The sequence below is a fragment of the Carcharodon carcharias genome, chromosome 21 (genome assembly GCF_017639515.1).
Source record: "Carcharodon carcharias isolate sCarCar2 chromosome 21, sCarCar2.pri, whole genome shotgun sequence".
Taxonomy (NCBI): Eukaryota; Metazoa; Chordata; class Chondrichthyes; order Lamniformes; family Lamnidae; genus Carcharodon; species Carcharodon carcharias.
This window is the reverse complement of record NC_054487.1, coordinates 41,695,048-41,711,282: the sequence shown is the minus strand read 5'-3', so window position 1 is coordinate 41,711,282 and position 16,235 is coordinate 41,695,048. Positions and strand designations below refer to the sequence as shown.

The window sequence follows — 16,235 nt, the reverse complement described above, 5'->3', positions numbered from 1 at the left end:
AGACAGGCGGGCAGTGGGAAGGGAGAGAGACAGACGGGCAGTGGGAAGGGAGGGAGAGAGACAGACGGGCAGTGGGAAAGGAGGGAGAGAGACAGACGGGCAGTGGGAAGGGAGGGAGAGAGACAGCCGGGCAGTGGGAAGGGAGGGAGAGAGACAGCCGGGCAGTGGGATGGGAGGGAGAGACACAGCCGGGCAGTGGGAAGGGAGGGAGAGAGACAGACGGACGGTGGGGAGGGAGGGAGAGAGACAGACGGACAGTGGGAAGGGAGGGAGAGAGACAGACGGACAGTGGGAAGGGAGGGAGAGAGACACGGACAGTGGGAAGGGAGGGAGGGAGACAGACGGACAGTGGGAAGTGAGGGAGAAAGACAGACGGACAGTGGGCAGGGAGAGAGGCAGACGGACAGTGGGAAGGGAAAGAGGCAGACTGACAGTGGGAAGGGAGAGAGGCAGACGGACAGTGGGAGGGGAGAGAGGCAGACAGACCGTGGGAAGGGAGAGGGACAGACGGACAGTGGAAAGGGAGAGAGACAGACGGACACTGGGAAGGGAGGGAGAAAGACAGACCCACAGTGGGAAGGGGGAGAGACCAGCGAACAGTGGGAAGGGAGAGAGACAGGCGGGCAGTGGGAAGGGAGAGAGACAGACGGGCAGTGGGAAGGGAGGGAGAGTGACAGACGGACAGTGGGAAAGGAGGGAGAGAGACAGATGGACAGTGGGAAAGGAGGGAGAGAGACAGACGGACAGTGGGAAAGGAGGGAGAGAGACAGACGGACAGTGGGAAGGGAGGGAGAGAGACAGCCGGGCAGTGGGAAGGGAGGGAGAGAGACAGACGGACAGTGGGAAGGGAGGGAGAGAAACACGGACAGTGGGAAAGGAGGGAGAGAGACAGACGGACAGTGGAAAGGGAGGGAGAGAGACAGACGGACAGTGGGAAGGGAGGGAGAAAGACAGACGGACAGTGGGAAGGGAGACAGGCAGACGGACAGTGGGAAGGGAAAGAGGCAGACTGACAGTGGGAAGGGAGAGAGGCAGACGGACAGTGGGAGGGGAGAGAGGCAGACGGACAGTGGGAGGGGAAAGAGGCAGACAGACACTGGGAAAGGAGACACAGAGTGGGAAGGGAGGGAGACACATAGTGAGTGGGAAGGGAGAGAGGCTGACAGACTGTGTGCAAAGGGAGAAAGACAGACAGAAAGTGGGAAGCTAGAGAGACAGACAGACAGTGGGAAGAGAAAGAGAGAGACAGACAGTGGGAAGAGAGAGAGAGACAGACGGACAGTGGGAGGGGAGAGAGACAGACGGACAGTGGGAAGGGAGGGAGAAAGACAGACTGACAGTGGGAAGGGAGGGAGAGAGACCGACTCACAGAGGGAGGGGGGAGAGACCAGCGAACAGTGGGAAGGGAGAGAGACAGGCGGGCAGTGGGAAGGGAGAGAGACAGGCGGACTATGGGAAGGGAGAGAGACAGATGGTCTGTTGGAAGGAGGGAGACAGACGGTCTGTGGGAAGGGAGGGAGAGAGACAGACGGACAGTGGGAAGGGAGGGAGAGAGACAGACGGACAGTGGGAAGGGAGGGAGGGAGACAGACAGAAAGTGGGAAGGGAGGGAGAGAGACAGACGGATAGTGGGAAGGGAGAGAGACAGACAGACACTGGGAAGGGAGACACAGAGTGGGAAGGGAGGGAGTCAGATAGTGAGTGGGAAGGGAGAGAGGCTGACAGACTGTGTGCAAAAGGAGAAAGACAGACAGAAAGTGGGAAGCTAGAGAGACAGACAGTGGGAAGAGAAAGAGAGAGACAGACAGTGGGAAGAGAGAGAGAGACAGACGGACAGTGGGAGGGGAGAGAGACAGACGGACAGTGGGAAGGGAGGGAGAGAGACAGACGGACAGTGGGAAGGGAGGGAGACAGATAGACAGTGGGAAGAGAGAGAGAGAGAGACGGACAGTGGGAGGGGAGGGAGAGAGACAGACGGACAGTGGGAAGTGAGGGAAAGAGACAGACGGACAGTGGGAAGGGAGCGAGAGAGACAGACGGACAGTGAGAGCAGAGAGAGACAGACGGACAGTGGGAGGGGAGGGAGAGACACAGACGGACAGTGGGAGGGGAGGGAGAGAGACAGACGGACAGTGGGAGGGGAGGGAGAGACACAGACGGACAGTGGGAGGGGAGGGAGAGAGACAGACGGACAGTGGGAGGGGAGGGAGAGAAACAGACGGACAGTGGGAGGGGAGGGAGAGAGACAGACGGACAGTGGGAGTGGAGGGAGAGAGACAGACGGACAGTGGGAGGGGAGGGAGAGAGACAGACGGACAGTGGGAAGGGAGGGAGAGAGACAGACGGACAGTGGGAAGGGAGGGAGAGAGACAGACGGACAGTGGGAAGGGAGGAAGAGAGACAGACGGAAAGTGGGAAGGGTGGGAGAGAGACAGACGGACAGTGGGAAGGGAGGGAGAGAGACAGACGGGGACAGTGGGAAGGGTGGGAGAGAGGCAGACGGGCAGTGGGAAGGGAGGGAGAGAGGCAGACGGACGCTGGGAAGGGAGGGAGCGAGTCAGACGGACAGTGGGAAGGGAGGGAGAGATGCAGACGGACAGTGGGAAGGGAGGGAGAGAGACAGACGGACAGTTGGAAGGGAGGGAGAGAGGCAGACAGGGAAGGGAGAGAGACAGATGGACAGTGGGAAGGGAGAGAGACAGACGGACAGTGGGCGGGGAGAGAGACAGACGGACAACGGGAAAAGAGAGAGACAGACGGACAGTGGGAAGAGAGAGAGAAGGACAGTGGGAAGAGAGAGAGACAGACTCACAGTGGGAAGGGAGAGTGTCAGGCGGACAGTGGGAAGGGAGACAGACAGACTGACTGTGGGAAGGGAGACAGACAGGCTGACTGTGGGAAGGGAGACAGACAGACTGACTGTGGGAAGGGAGACAGACAGACTGATAGTGGGAAGGGAGAGAGACAGACGGACTGATAGTGGGAAGGGAGAGAGACAGACAGACAGTGGGAAGGGAGACACAGAGTGGGAAGGGAGAGAGGCTGATAGACTGTGCAAAGGGAGCAAGACATACAGAAAGTGGGAAGCGAGAGAGACAGACAGACACAGTGGGAAGCGAGAGAGACAGACACAGTGGGAAGCGAGAGAGACAGACAGTGGGAAATGGGAGAGATAGTGGAAAGGGAGGGAGACAGACTGACAGCGGGATGGGAGAGAGATAGATAGTGGGAGGGGAGAGAGACAAATTGACAAAAGAAGCAAAAGCAACTCGAAAACCATTCACACAGCGAATAGTCATCTGCAATGCACCGTATGAAAGTGTGGTGGAGACAGGCTCAATCGAAGCATTCAAAACGGAATTAAGACTGTTTCTGAACAGGAAGAATGTGCAGTGTTATGGAGAGAAGGAGGGGGAATGGCATTCGGTGAATTGGTCATTGGGAGAGTGGGTGCAGACGCGGTGGGCCAAATGTCCTCCTGTGCTGTAATAATTCTGTGATTCTGAGTTGCAGAATCTGTCCTGCAATGTAAGAGCCGTGAAAATTAATACACCAAGAACAGTGCTGACTGTAAACAGGTCAGTATCATAAATAGGTTGCTAAACTTCATTCCCTTCCTGGAAACTGTCACTGCCACACATTCCCTCCCAGCAGAAGGGTGACATATTGAGTTTGTCCGCAGCTACCATTGTTTCTTGATTCTCTAGCAGTGTCTTTTCTGTCTTTATACAGTAGGCCTTTTTTTGCCAACATTTCTCTCCACTTTTTCTCCAGCTTAGAGCTAGCAGAACTCGAATCAGTTTACAGGTACAGTTCAAAATCAAATTCAAGTCCTTAAAGTGAGTTAAAAGCAAAAAACTGCAGATGCTAGAAATCCAAAACAAAAATAAAAATACCTGGAAAAACTCAGCAGGTCTGGCAGCACCTCCGGAGAGGAATACAGTTAATGTTTTGAGTCCGTATGACTCTTCAACAGAACAGGTGAGTGGCCAGTCAAAGATGAAGAAAGCACTCTTGAGTGAGGGGTTTGTCCTCCACGCTTATCATTAATTATGATTGTTTAACTGCTTGTTGTCATTGCAGAATAATCATTGGTTACAAGGCCTGTGTAAATCCTCAGACGGCCTCAAAGAGTACATCAACTCATCACCATTGATCGTTGCATAATTGGTTTGTTAGCATTAGTAAATGAGAGCAATTTCTTTTGATGCAGCTTCAGTTGAGCTTTTACGATCTGTGCAGTGACTGCTACAAATTCAGCAGGAGCTGCATTATATGAAGGCAACAGCCTCTGTTCAGTCTGGTATAGGCTTTAATCTTCAGTGGAGCTGCCTGGTGCTTTGTGGTGTTTTTAAGATCATTGGTTTCCAAACCTGACTGTTCCTAGGTCCTTGTATTCTCCTTTCCTTTAATCATCTATCTAACTTATTCTTAATTGTTGAAATGGTCTCTACCTGAACCATTAAGTATGTTCCATTGCCTCACAACCCTGTATGTAAAAGAAAACGTTTCTCCTGATCTGAACTAAAATAACATATTTAACCTGATATCTATGTCCCTTTGCTCTACACTACTCATTCACAGGAAACAGTTTCTTTCTGCCTCTTCTGATCAATTTTTCATAATTTTAAGCACCTTTATCAAATACTTCAATAATCACTGTTCTCATGAGAACAGCCACAATTTTTCCAAATGTTTCTTTGTATTTGCTCATACCAGGCAGCATCCTAGTGAATCTGCATTGTACCACCTGTTGTCCCAACGTCATTACTGTTGTCTGGGGTCCAAAACGGCATATGCTATTTCCTTTATGGTCTTTCAAAGATTTATGTGGATTGACAAATACTTGTCTTTTATGTTCTATATCCCTTGCCATACAATTCAGTTTTCCATTATACTTTTTAATGCCCTTATCCACTCGAGATACTGCTTTTAATGTCTTGTGAACCTGAGCCCCCAATTCCCTCTTCTTCCACATCACCCAGTTTTCCATCATAAAGAGCATCAGAATATACCAACTGACAGTTAAATTCTATCTGTCGCTCTTTTTACCTGTTCAACATATTATGAGTCCTTCCTTACAGCTTTGTTCGGTCCTCAGAATTACTAACGATGCCTCCTATTCAGTGACATCTGCAAATTTGGATACAGCTACTACCTCTATAACCAAATCATTTAATGTATGCAGTGAACAAAACAGAACTGAAACCAATGAAATAGACCCATTTCCAACCACTGACAATCTGTTCTTGACTCCAACCCTTGGCATTGTTCCTTATTATCAGTTTTAAATTCAATTTGTTTTGTTCTTCTAATTTCTTATCCATTGATGTTCTAAGGTAAATTTTTTATGTGGTACCTTCTCAAAGGCTTTCCAGAAATCCATTTACACCAAATCCACTACATTCCCCCTACCATCCATCATGACTTTCATTGCCTCAAATAACTCTTACAAGTTTGACAAGCATAATCTCCCTTTCTGAAATCTTATTAGCTGCTTCAAATTATTTTCTATTCAGTTGAATATTTAATAATTTCATCTTAAAATCATGATTGCAGAATTCTTTCCTACCACAGATATTAAACCAACTGGCCTCTAATGACCTTGGCTACCTTTGTCTCTCAAAATAGCCATTACATTGATTACTGTCTAGTCCTCCAGTCCATTGAATAGAATGATAGAATCATGAAATCTAATTCCTAGGACTTTAAGAAATCTCTGTATTTCTTTCCCTATTTCCCTAAGGATCTTTGGAAGTTCCCAGTCATGCCTTCTTTTATCTTAACTAACTTTTGTAGTATTAACTCAATATCCTTCCCTCTGAATGTCTCTAATTACATGGAACAGATTTTTTTTACTGATATATTTGTACTATATGTTCACTGTTTTTAAGAATCTCTTTTGAAATTCTATCCTCATGCTACCTCCTTGTTTTCCTTATCCCTTCCTGAGTCTCATTCCTTATTTTCTCATAATCTTACTTTTATTATACCAAAACCCATCATAACCCCTCCTCTTCAACTTTAGTTTTGTTTCAAACTTCATTTACTCACAGCTTTCTGAAATTTGACAATTTTTGTTCATGGTATTTTTTATTCTTTCATGGGGTGTGGGCATCACTGACCAGGCCAGCATTTATTGCCCCTCCCTAACTGCCCTTTAGAAGGTGCTGGTGAGCCAACTTCTTGAGCCGCTACAGTCCACGTACTGTATATACACCCACGGTGCTGTTAGGAAGGGAGTTCAGAATTTTGACCAACAATAATGAAGGAATGATGATATAGTTCCAAGTCAGGATGACGTGTGGTTTGACAGGAACTTGCAGGTGTTCTAATACATTGAGCTAACTTTGTCCTTCGAGATGGCAGAGGTTGCAGATTTGGAATGTGCTGTCGAAGGAGCCTTGGTGAGTTGCTCCAGTGCATTTTGTAGATGGTACACATGGCTGCCACTATGCATTGGTGTGGATAGGGCAACAGTCAAGCGGGCTGCTTTGTTCTGGATGGTGTCAAGTTTCTTAAGTGCTGTTGGAGCTGCACTCATCCAGGAAAGTGGAGAGTATTCCATCACACTCCTGACACTTGCCTTGTAGATGGTGGAAAGGCCTTGGGGAGTCAAGAGAAGGTTACTCTCTGCAGAATTCCCAGCCTCTGACCTACTCTTGCAGCCATGGTATTCATATGGCTGGTCCAGTTCAGCTTCTGGTCAATGGTAACACCCAGGATGTTGATAAAGGGGGATTCAGCTATGGTAGTGCCATTGAATGTCAAGGGAAGATTGTTAAATGCTCTCTTGTTGGAGATGGTCATTGCCTGGTACTTGTGTAGCACGAATGCTACTTGCCCAAATCTTGGTGTGTATGGACACTGACTGCATCAGTATCCCAAAAGGCATGAATGGTGCTGAACGTTGCATAATCATCAGTGAACATCCCCAGCTCTGATCTTATAATAGAGGGAAGGTCATTGATCAAGCTGCTGAAGATGGCTGGGCCTAGGACACTACCCTGAGGAACTCCTGCAGTGATGCAGGGCTGAGATTGACCTCCACCGTCTTACTTTGAGATAGGTATGACTCCAACCAGTAGGATGCTTTTTCCTCTTATTCCCAATGACTCCAGTTTTGTTACGGTTCCTTAATGCCACACTCAGTCAAATGCTGCCTTGATGCCAAGGGCAGGCACTCTCACCTCACCTCTTGAGTTCAGCTCTTTGGTCCATGTTTGGACCATGGCTGTAATGAGGTCAGGAGCTAGGTGACCCTGGTGGAACCCAAACTAAGCATCAGTGAGTAGGTTGCTGCTGAGTAAGTGCCAATCAACATCACCTTCCATCACTTTGCTGATGATCAAGAGTAGACTGATGGAATGGTAATTAGCCAGGCTGGATTTGTCCTGTTTTTTTTCCTGTTTTCCCACATTGCCAGCAGGAATGCCAGTGTTTCAGCTGAACTGGGACAGCTTGGCTAGGAGCACAACTATTTTGGAGCACTAGTCTTCAGTACAATTGCTAGAAAATTGTCAGGGTCCATAGCCTTTGCAGTATCCAGTGCCTTCAGCCATTTCTTGATATCACATGTAGTATTTGGAATTGGCTGAAGACTGGCATCTGTGATGCTGGGGACCTCAGGAAGAGGTTGAGATGGATTGTCCACCTTGTACTTCTGGCTGAAGATGGTGGCAAGTGTTTCAACCTTGTTTTTTGCACTGGTATGTTGGGCTCCCCCATCACTGAGGATGGGGATATTTGTTGAATCTGGTCTTCCTGTTAGTTGTTTACTTGCCCACCACCATTCACCATTGGATGTGGCAGGACTGCAGAGCTTTGATCTGATCTGTTGGTTGTGGGATCGCTTAGCTCTGTCTGTCGCATGCTGCTTCTGCAGTTTGGCATGCAAGTAGTCCGGTGTTGTAGATTCACCAGGTTGACACCTCATTTTTAGGTATGTCTGTTGCTGCTCCTTGCATGCCTTCCTGCACTCTTCATTGAACTAAGGTTGAATCCCGCCTTGATAGTAATGGTAGAGTGGGGGATATGCCGGGCCATGAGGTTACAGATGGTGGTTGAATATGATTCTGCTTCTGCTGATGGCCCAAAGCGCCTCATGGATGCCCAGTTTTGAGTTGCTAGATATGTTTGAAATCTATCCCACTTAGCACAGTAGTAGTGCCACACAAGAAGATGGAGGGTAACCTCAATTTAAAGGCAGGACTTCCTATCAGCACTGTCATGGACAGCTGTGCCTGCGACAGATAGATTGGTTAGGACAAAGTCAGGTAGGTTTTTCCTTCCTGGTTCCCTCCTCACCTGCCACAAACCCAGTCTAGCAGCTATGTCCTTTAGTTCTAGGCCAGCTCAGTCAGCAGTGGTGCTACCGTGACATTGAAGTCCTGCACCCAGAGTCCATTCTGTGTTCTTTCCACCTTCAGTGTTGTTTCCAATTGGTGTTCAACATGGAGGAGCACTGATTCATCAGCTGAGGGGAGGCAATAGTTGGTAATCAGCTGGAGGTTTCCTTGCCCATGTTTGACCTGATGCCATGAGACTTCATGGGGTCCAGAGTCAATGTTGAGGACATCCAGAGCAGCTCCTTACTGACTGTTTACCACTGTGCTGCCATGTCTGCTGGATCTGTCATGCCTGTGGGACAGGACATACTCAGGGATGGTGATGGTGGTGTCTGGGTTACTATCTAAGGTATTATTCCATGAATATGACTATGTCAGGCTGTTGCTTGACTAGACTGTGAGACAGTTCTCCCAACTTTGGCACAAGCCCCCAGATGTTAGCAAGGAGGACTTTGCAGGATCGACAGGGCTAGATGTGCTGTTGTCATTTCATGCTGGGTTGATGCCGGTTGTTCCATCGGTTTCATTCCTTATTCTTTTCTGTAGCAGTTTGATACAACTGAGTGCTAGGCCATTTAAGAGTCAACCACTTTGTTGTGTGGCTGGAGTCATATGTAGATCAGACCAGATAAGAATAGTAGATTTCCTTCCCTAAAAATCATTGGTGAACCAGATGGGTTTTTAACGACAGTGGACAACGGTTTTATAGTCAGCATTACTGAGACTAGCTTTAAATGTAGATTTATTGAATTTAAATTCCACCGTGGTGGGATTTGAACCCTTACTAGTCCAATGACATCAGCACTACGCCACTGCTTCCCATTGCATTTATTTTGCAATCTTGCTGTCTTTTGTTTTTTAAACACATTTCTATTATTGTTCTCCAGTCTATGGTAAAATTTTCTCTTTCCAACTCTAGCTTACTCTTCATCTTTTGGAAATCTACCCTATTCCAATCCAGCACCCTTGTTTTTATGTTCACTTTCTATTTCAGCCTTATTTCATGTTGCTGAGATGCACACCTATATTCAACTCATCTTTTTGGTTACTTGTAACGAGATCTAGTGATCCTTTTTTCCTTAAATGCATGTGAACATACTGCTTAAAGAAGCTTACACACATTTCAAGAATTCTTTTGCATTTACTCCCTCCCTGTCCCAATCAATGAATAATTAAAATCTCCCAGAACAGTAATTTTATTAATCCCATGCATTTTATTAACTATCAAGAATGGCTGAACAGGCTGGGACATTTTGCTCTAGAAAACCAAAAGCTGAGAGGGGTGACATAACCAAGGCCTCAAGATTGAAAGGGTCTAATGGGGTGGGCATAGAGAAGATATTTCCACTTCTGGAGGATTCCAAAAGTAAAGGTCATAAATATAAAACAATCACTGAAAGATCCAATAAGGAACTTGAGAAAAAATTCTTTACTCAGAGAATGATTAGAATTTGGAACTCACTGCTGCCTAGTGTAGTTGAGGCTAGTAAAAGCTTTGCATTTACAGGGAAGCTAGATAAGTACATGAAGGAGAAAGGATTAGAAGGGTATAGATAGAGTGAGTTGAAGAGGGGTGGGGGATGGCTTATGTGGAGCATGAACACCAGCATGGAGCATTTGGGCTGAATGGACTGTTTCTATGCTGTATTTTCTATATAATGTAATCTCCCTGATCTGCCTACAGATTTCCTTGACCATTTCCCTCCCATAATTAGTGGCTCTGTTGTACAACCCCATTAAAGAAACAGCCCCTTTATTTTTTTTACCTCTGACTTACTATATTGACTTTTTTCTTGTACACCAATCCTTTGTACAACATGTATTTCTTCTTCAGTTTTACCATTACCCTTTCTTCTTAACTTTTTATTCCCTCCTAAAAATATAATCCAATATTTTTATTGTTCACTGCCACTCAGTTTGCAGTGAGACATCTGTTACTGCTGTTGTATCTATATTTCTCTGTTACAACATTGCATTTAATTCCCCAGTTTATTTCCCACACACTTGAGCAATGCAGTACATGACCACCTTCTTTGTCTTTTCGTAATTAATGCCATTCCTTTCACCAGTTTTATAACAAGCTACATTTTGCCTGCTTCAAACTGGTTGATTTTAATATTCTCCTTCTGCTCCTATTATTCCCTCTGCATGTTTCTTTTGCTAAATTTTTGTTCCTTTTATTTTTGTTTCATCTACATCTACGTTCTCTTGCTCCCTTTGAATGCTTTTATTTTCCCTGTTGCCTTCCTCCCTAGTTCAAATGAGCCTGCGCTTCAGTATTTCATTACCTCCCTTTCTGTTCAGATGCAGCTTACTTTTCTGGAACAACTACCATCTTCCTGGCTTATTGCTTTAGCCAAATACCAATCTTCCTAATCGTCTTATCCTTCCCTATTCTAGCACATGGCTGGGAGTATAACCCAAAGATTATAACCCTTGAAGTTCCTAACAGTGCTTTCTAACCTCCTGAACTTCTTTTATAGGACTTCAAGCCTTTTCTTTCTTATATTGTTGACCCCTCTGTATGGCTCCTCTTATCTCCTTCCATAATCATTACCAGTCTTTCTGAAAGGTTCTTTACTCCATTATCCAGGAGATACTAGAACATCTAGAGCACACTGTCTGGACTGCTAAATATTGTTTCCAACCCCCGTCTTGTCCTGGAGCAACATCTAGTGTTACATTCCCTAAGTAGCCAAGGATGTACCACAAAATAAACAAAACCTGTAATCCTAATTGAATTGTTAACTTGCCTTCCCCACCCTGCACCCCCAAACTTCCCCGGTCCTCTCACCAAAATTATCTTATGATTTTTGGTGCTATTGCAATGCTGTGTGTCTCTGGTATGTTTGCCTGTTCCTCTCTTGCAGTTAAAACAGTGAAACACATTAGACCATAGTGTTCTCATTGACCATTGGTAATACAACTTTGGCAAGAAGGGGCCTTTCTGTTAGGTTACTTATTAGGTGGAATGATTGCACTGCCATTGCTAAGTGACCAATCTCTTGTTTCAAAATGGCTAAATTGTTCACAGTGGAAATTTTCCCATTAGTGATATTGAAATTCTTTCCTAATATGTAACCATAACACTAATGAGTCCCTCCAGAATTCTGGTGCTTGTAATTTTCCCTTGTACCACTGTAGAATTTCGTCTAGCATGAAATGCCCTGGAGCAATATTGTGTTACATTCCCTGGGTAGCCAAGGATGTACCACAAAACAAATAAAATGTGTAATAGATTTTATCACATGATCATGGATGATGTAGTAAAGCACATTTCAGAAAGACTAGTAATGATTATGGAAGGAGATGAGAGGAGCAAAATAATTTCACTCTGTTTAGATCTCAGACAAGAAGAGAGGATGACTGTCACCTAGAATTACTGAGCACCAGATTATAGAATATCTGCTTCATCTCAAAATTACTGTTATCCATTAATCTTTTGATCTCATTCAGGTATAACTTCGTATGCACTCGTGTTTATTCCTGACTTAAGTGTGAAAACTCCCAAAGTCACTAATATAATTATATTTTATCCATTACAAATCACTATGTCAAGGGTAATGATAATGAGGCTTTACAAATATAAGGTAAAACATTTTGTAATCTGTTTGATTTTCCTGCTTTACTACTACAGTTACAAAATTAGTGTTTTAGGCCAGTGACATTTTCCTTATTTCATAATTTACATGATTTTTGCGCAGTTTTGCTTTAGTAATCAGCATGTGTTGGATTATGTCCAAAGGTAGCACTGTCGTGTTTTGGTAACTAAAGTGAGTATTGTGAGCATAATTGCTAAAAGATTCACTCATCTTGTTCTCCTGCAACACACAGCACGTTTAGGATGTGGTAATACTTTAAGGGCCCGATCATTTCCAAGCTTACTAGAGTTTGGCCAGTCTGGATTCGACCATGAAAATATGATCGTGAGGTTTCTGGGAGGATGGTTCATGACCATTACTGCATTGACATGGTGCAATATTGTTTTTAGAAGTAAATGCATTTTTGCAGAATTAAACTTGCTCATAATTTATTAAAGAAATACCAGGTTTCTAACTCTGATTCAGTGGGGTGCTGTTGCACATTTAGCCATTGAACGTTGAAAGTATATGTATTTAAAACATTAAGTGGAATAAATATCAACCCTTTTAAGTGCGATAGTAAGTTCAGTTACCTTCTGTAGGACTGCATTGACAAGTATGCATAGGGCTGATGGCTCAGCTCATTCTCTTCTATTACCCCTGTACTGCTCTTCATGGGTCTTTGTAACAAGCAAGTTGGCTCTTCGGCCTGGCATCTTCCAACACTGGGTGTACCTATACTACATGGACTGCAGTGGTTCTAGAAGGCAGTTCACCACCATCTCTCAGGGTGATTAAGCATGGGCAATAAATGCCAACAACGCAACAATGCCGAGAACAATTTTTTAAAAAGTCATTGCTCTGTCGAAGAGTTCTGTACCCACTTGTTTAACTTGCTGAAAGTCTTCCTTTTGGAACTTCTAGATTCTACCACCTCCCCACCCTGCCCTGTGAAACCAGGAATTCCATATCAGCCACCTGATTAAACTAAGACCAGATGCTTTGGCTGCTGCTAAATGTTGGCGAGCAGCTCAGATGTTTGGTTCTCCCTCTCCAAAATAGGTTCCATCCTCATTGTGTGCATTTTCTTCCATAGAACTACTGAAGTTTGCAGTACAGAAGAAGCCAATTGGCCTGTTGTGTCTCTGCTAACACTTTGCTTCAGTAATTCCAAACTAATCCCATTGACCTTCTTTCTTGTCCTGGTCTTATAGTTGAAGTAATAGTGCATTTAGAGTGCAGTTTTGGGTGTCTCAGGGAGAGATATCAGCTGGAGGCCCAAGCAAGAACCCTTGGTGTTAAGATATTGTAAATCTTCACTGAGTTTAGCGTCTGTAAGGGTATTGCTAGGGTAAAAGGAATGGTGTGAGTATGAATCGTTTTCTTGCATTTGTATTGAGATCCCTCCAACCTTTTTATCTGGTGTAATATAGCTTTTTTCCCTGTTTAATAAATGTTTTATTCGTTACGTTCAAAGTTCATCAGTAAACTCCTGCGAATTTGTTCATTAACTTTTCTCCACAGTTTCTAAAAAAAAACACAGGATCAATGAAGCCAGGTTTCACTCTGGAACCTGACTTGTCCATTATTAACATCAGCTGGGATCGTCACAATAGTGGGAGATTCAGCGAGGGTAATGCCGCTGTAGATTTCTTCCTTTAGTTTCAAACTAGGCAAATCTCCAGCTGCTTTCCCCCTCTTAGAATCCAAACTGAGATAGAACCCCCACCCGTATTCCTTGCAAGGAAAAATAAAGTTAGTATCTTCACTGCTTGAAGTGCAGGCCTAGCTGACTAACATGCATTTTCTTTGGCTTTCCCCACTCTGAGCTGTAGCCTACACAAGGCCACATCTGCAACTGCCTCTGTCTTTTCCCCCAACTGAACTAATTGCTCCTGTCACCAAACACACACAAATAAATTAAACAAAAGAACCTTTTGACCAAGGTTGCACTCTGAATCGTTATCTCTGGCAACGTGGCATGCTTTGGGATGGTTCAAACAAAAATGCAAACAAATTATTTTATCTTCAACACAGCTCTTTGATTCTGCAACCCAAAGGAATAATATATATTTCTAATGGATGTAATTGCCCTCTCTCCAGACTCCCTTGGTCCATTACATGCTTCAAGGTGGGTCATTCATTGTTTGAATTTTTCACCATCAACTCTGACCTTGCAAGATAAACTCAAGTTAGCTTTTAACTGTAATTAACTTCAACCTTGTTAGAATTGCATTTACTTCTGGGTTGTTTATCAGTTTCTCAGTCGAGTGCCTCCATTTTTCTACAGTTAAAACTTTAATTCCCAAAACTAAAAGTTATATTCTAAAACGTATGCAGTAGATATTTGCAACACTAAGCCGATCTTTAAACATTATCATACTGTTTGAAGGATCATTCTGTGCTTCCTTCTTGGTTAGAGTACAAATAAGGTTTTGAATAAAAATAATCATTTATTTCAAAAACAGTGTGCTGAACTTTAATAACAGAAATACAGTGGATTGAGGTCAGGTTAGATATTCAAATTCTCAAACCCAACCCCGACTTGCCTCCAACCAGCCCACTCCCAAGTTTAATGCAGTTAGGACAAGAGGTGGGCAGCTGACACACCTCAAGGAGGCGGGTTGGAAATTGAAGTATTTTAATGAAGCTTGCAGCCTCTGATTTAACCTGCTTTGATGGTTCATCAGTAGCCTAAACCTTGGTAAACCCAGTAGCTAAAAGGAGGCAAAGACAGTTTCAGGAAGAAGGAATGCCTTTCTGTAGCACAGTTTAAGAGTTAGGAACAGCAAGAGTGCTTCCTCCCAGACCGATAAGAAACCTCACCCTCTCTTATACAAAGACCCCAGGTTGGGGATTGGACCTGCTCGTTCTCCCTCAATTGTTAATTGGTCCTACCTGCTCCAGAGTCTTCCCCACCTGGCTAGAAGCCAAGCTTGTCAATCAGACTGACTTCCAGTTGGTGAACCTGTCAAAGCAAAAGACAAACGAGGTGAAACCTAGGCTTCTAGATTGCTATTCCTTTGAAACAAAGTTTTGACTTCTGAAATGCGTTATGTGCAAGAAAAGGCATAGCATTTTTAATGTTATCTCATCAATCTCCTGTACTGCTGCACAGAGGAGGAGAGATTTTGGCAGTCATCATCAAGGCAGTAATCTTGCAGCGTGAATGCCCCCACCCCCAGGGTCTACTGCCTTCCTGTCCTTATTAAATCATTGAAGTGAGTCAGGCAGGTTCGATAAAGGATGGTGCGCTGCTCTGCTATTTTACCGGCCAGGTGGTAAGACCATATGGTTGTCAGAGAATTTCTGTCTCTGAAGTCTCGTGTTGCTGATTTTCTTAGTTTTTCCTCTTCTGCTCCTATATTTCTCTTCTCTCTTTGCTGCTTCTCTTTCCTAAATATGTCCTTTTGATGATCTTTCTGTCTTGTCTTTTCTTTCAGGTGTAAGATGGTGGGTGGTCTAGCAAGGAAATAAACCATTAATGGTATTTGGGGTGAGGATTGGGGGAAAAAGTGTCCATCCTTTCCCATTCACTCTTCCAGTCACATGTTTTACTCTTTTCTCCTCCTCCATCCCTCTCCTTGCACTTCCCCTAATAGCTTCACCTTCAGTTACTGAAAACAGTAGGAACTTTTGTGTGGCACACAATGTGCTATATTTAACATTGAAAATTCCTATCATAGCATCACCTACAGGAGAACAGGTACTGCAGATACTTAAACGAGTTTTCTGTGAAGCATGTCCTGCATGTAAAATTTAATGTATAATAGGTAAATAGGTGCTGAACCAGTGATCTGTTTATGTTCAAGTTATCATTTTCCTGCCTTGTTTGCATTTGTTTTATTCTCCAGAGGCTGGGACTCAAGTTTTGCTGTTTCCTGTTTCTAATCCTAACCCCATTCTGTAAAGGATATGGGCAAAGAGCAGGGATATAGCTTTGGTTGAAGAGCTAGCACCAGCACAGGTATGATGGGCCAATGGCCCTCCTTGTGCTGTAACTTGTATAATTTCATAAACTTTAGTGTACTATATTCCCATGCCTGTATCATCTAAACTAGGATTACAAACTTGATTGAAAACCTTTCAACCAATACTTTTGTCAGCATATGTGCGACGGTTTCGAAGTAAAGCGTAATCTTACAATGTGAACAAAGTAGTGGTAATGGTGGCTATCTTGTTATCCATTAGGGATGAAAGTCCACACTTATTAGATTTTTTTTGGACATACAACCAGTAAAAGTAGTTACAAACCTAAAATGACATAAAAGGGATAAATGCTCTTTGCCTGAAACAGTTTACTCCT

General features: G+C 44.3%; 1 protein-coding gene across 22 annotated transcripts in view; it reads left to right on the top strand.

Moving 5' to 3' along the window:
- The window catches only part of LOC121292998 (ataxin-7-like protein 1), a 310,112-nt gene that overhangs the window by 205,763 nt on the left and 88,114 nt on the right, over nucleotides 1-16,235 (top strand). Inside the window, exon 1 of one of the 22 annotated variants that reach the window (XM_041215562.1) lies at nucleotides 15,783-15,896. The exons of the other annotated variants lie outside the window; for them this stretch is intronic. The gene's annotated coding sequence lies outside the window, so the exon portion shown is untranslated. Of the gene's footprint in view, nucleotides 1-15,782; nucleotides 15,897-16,235 lie in introns of those variants that run through there. 22 annotated transcript variants of the gene reach the window in all.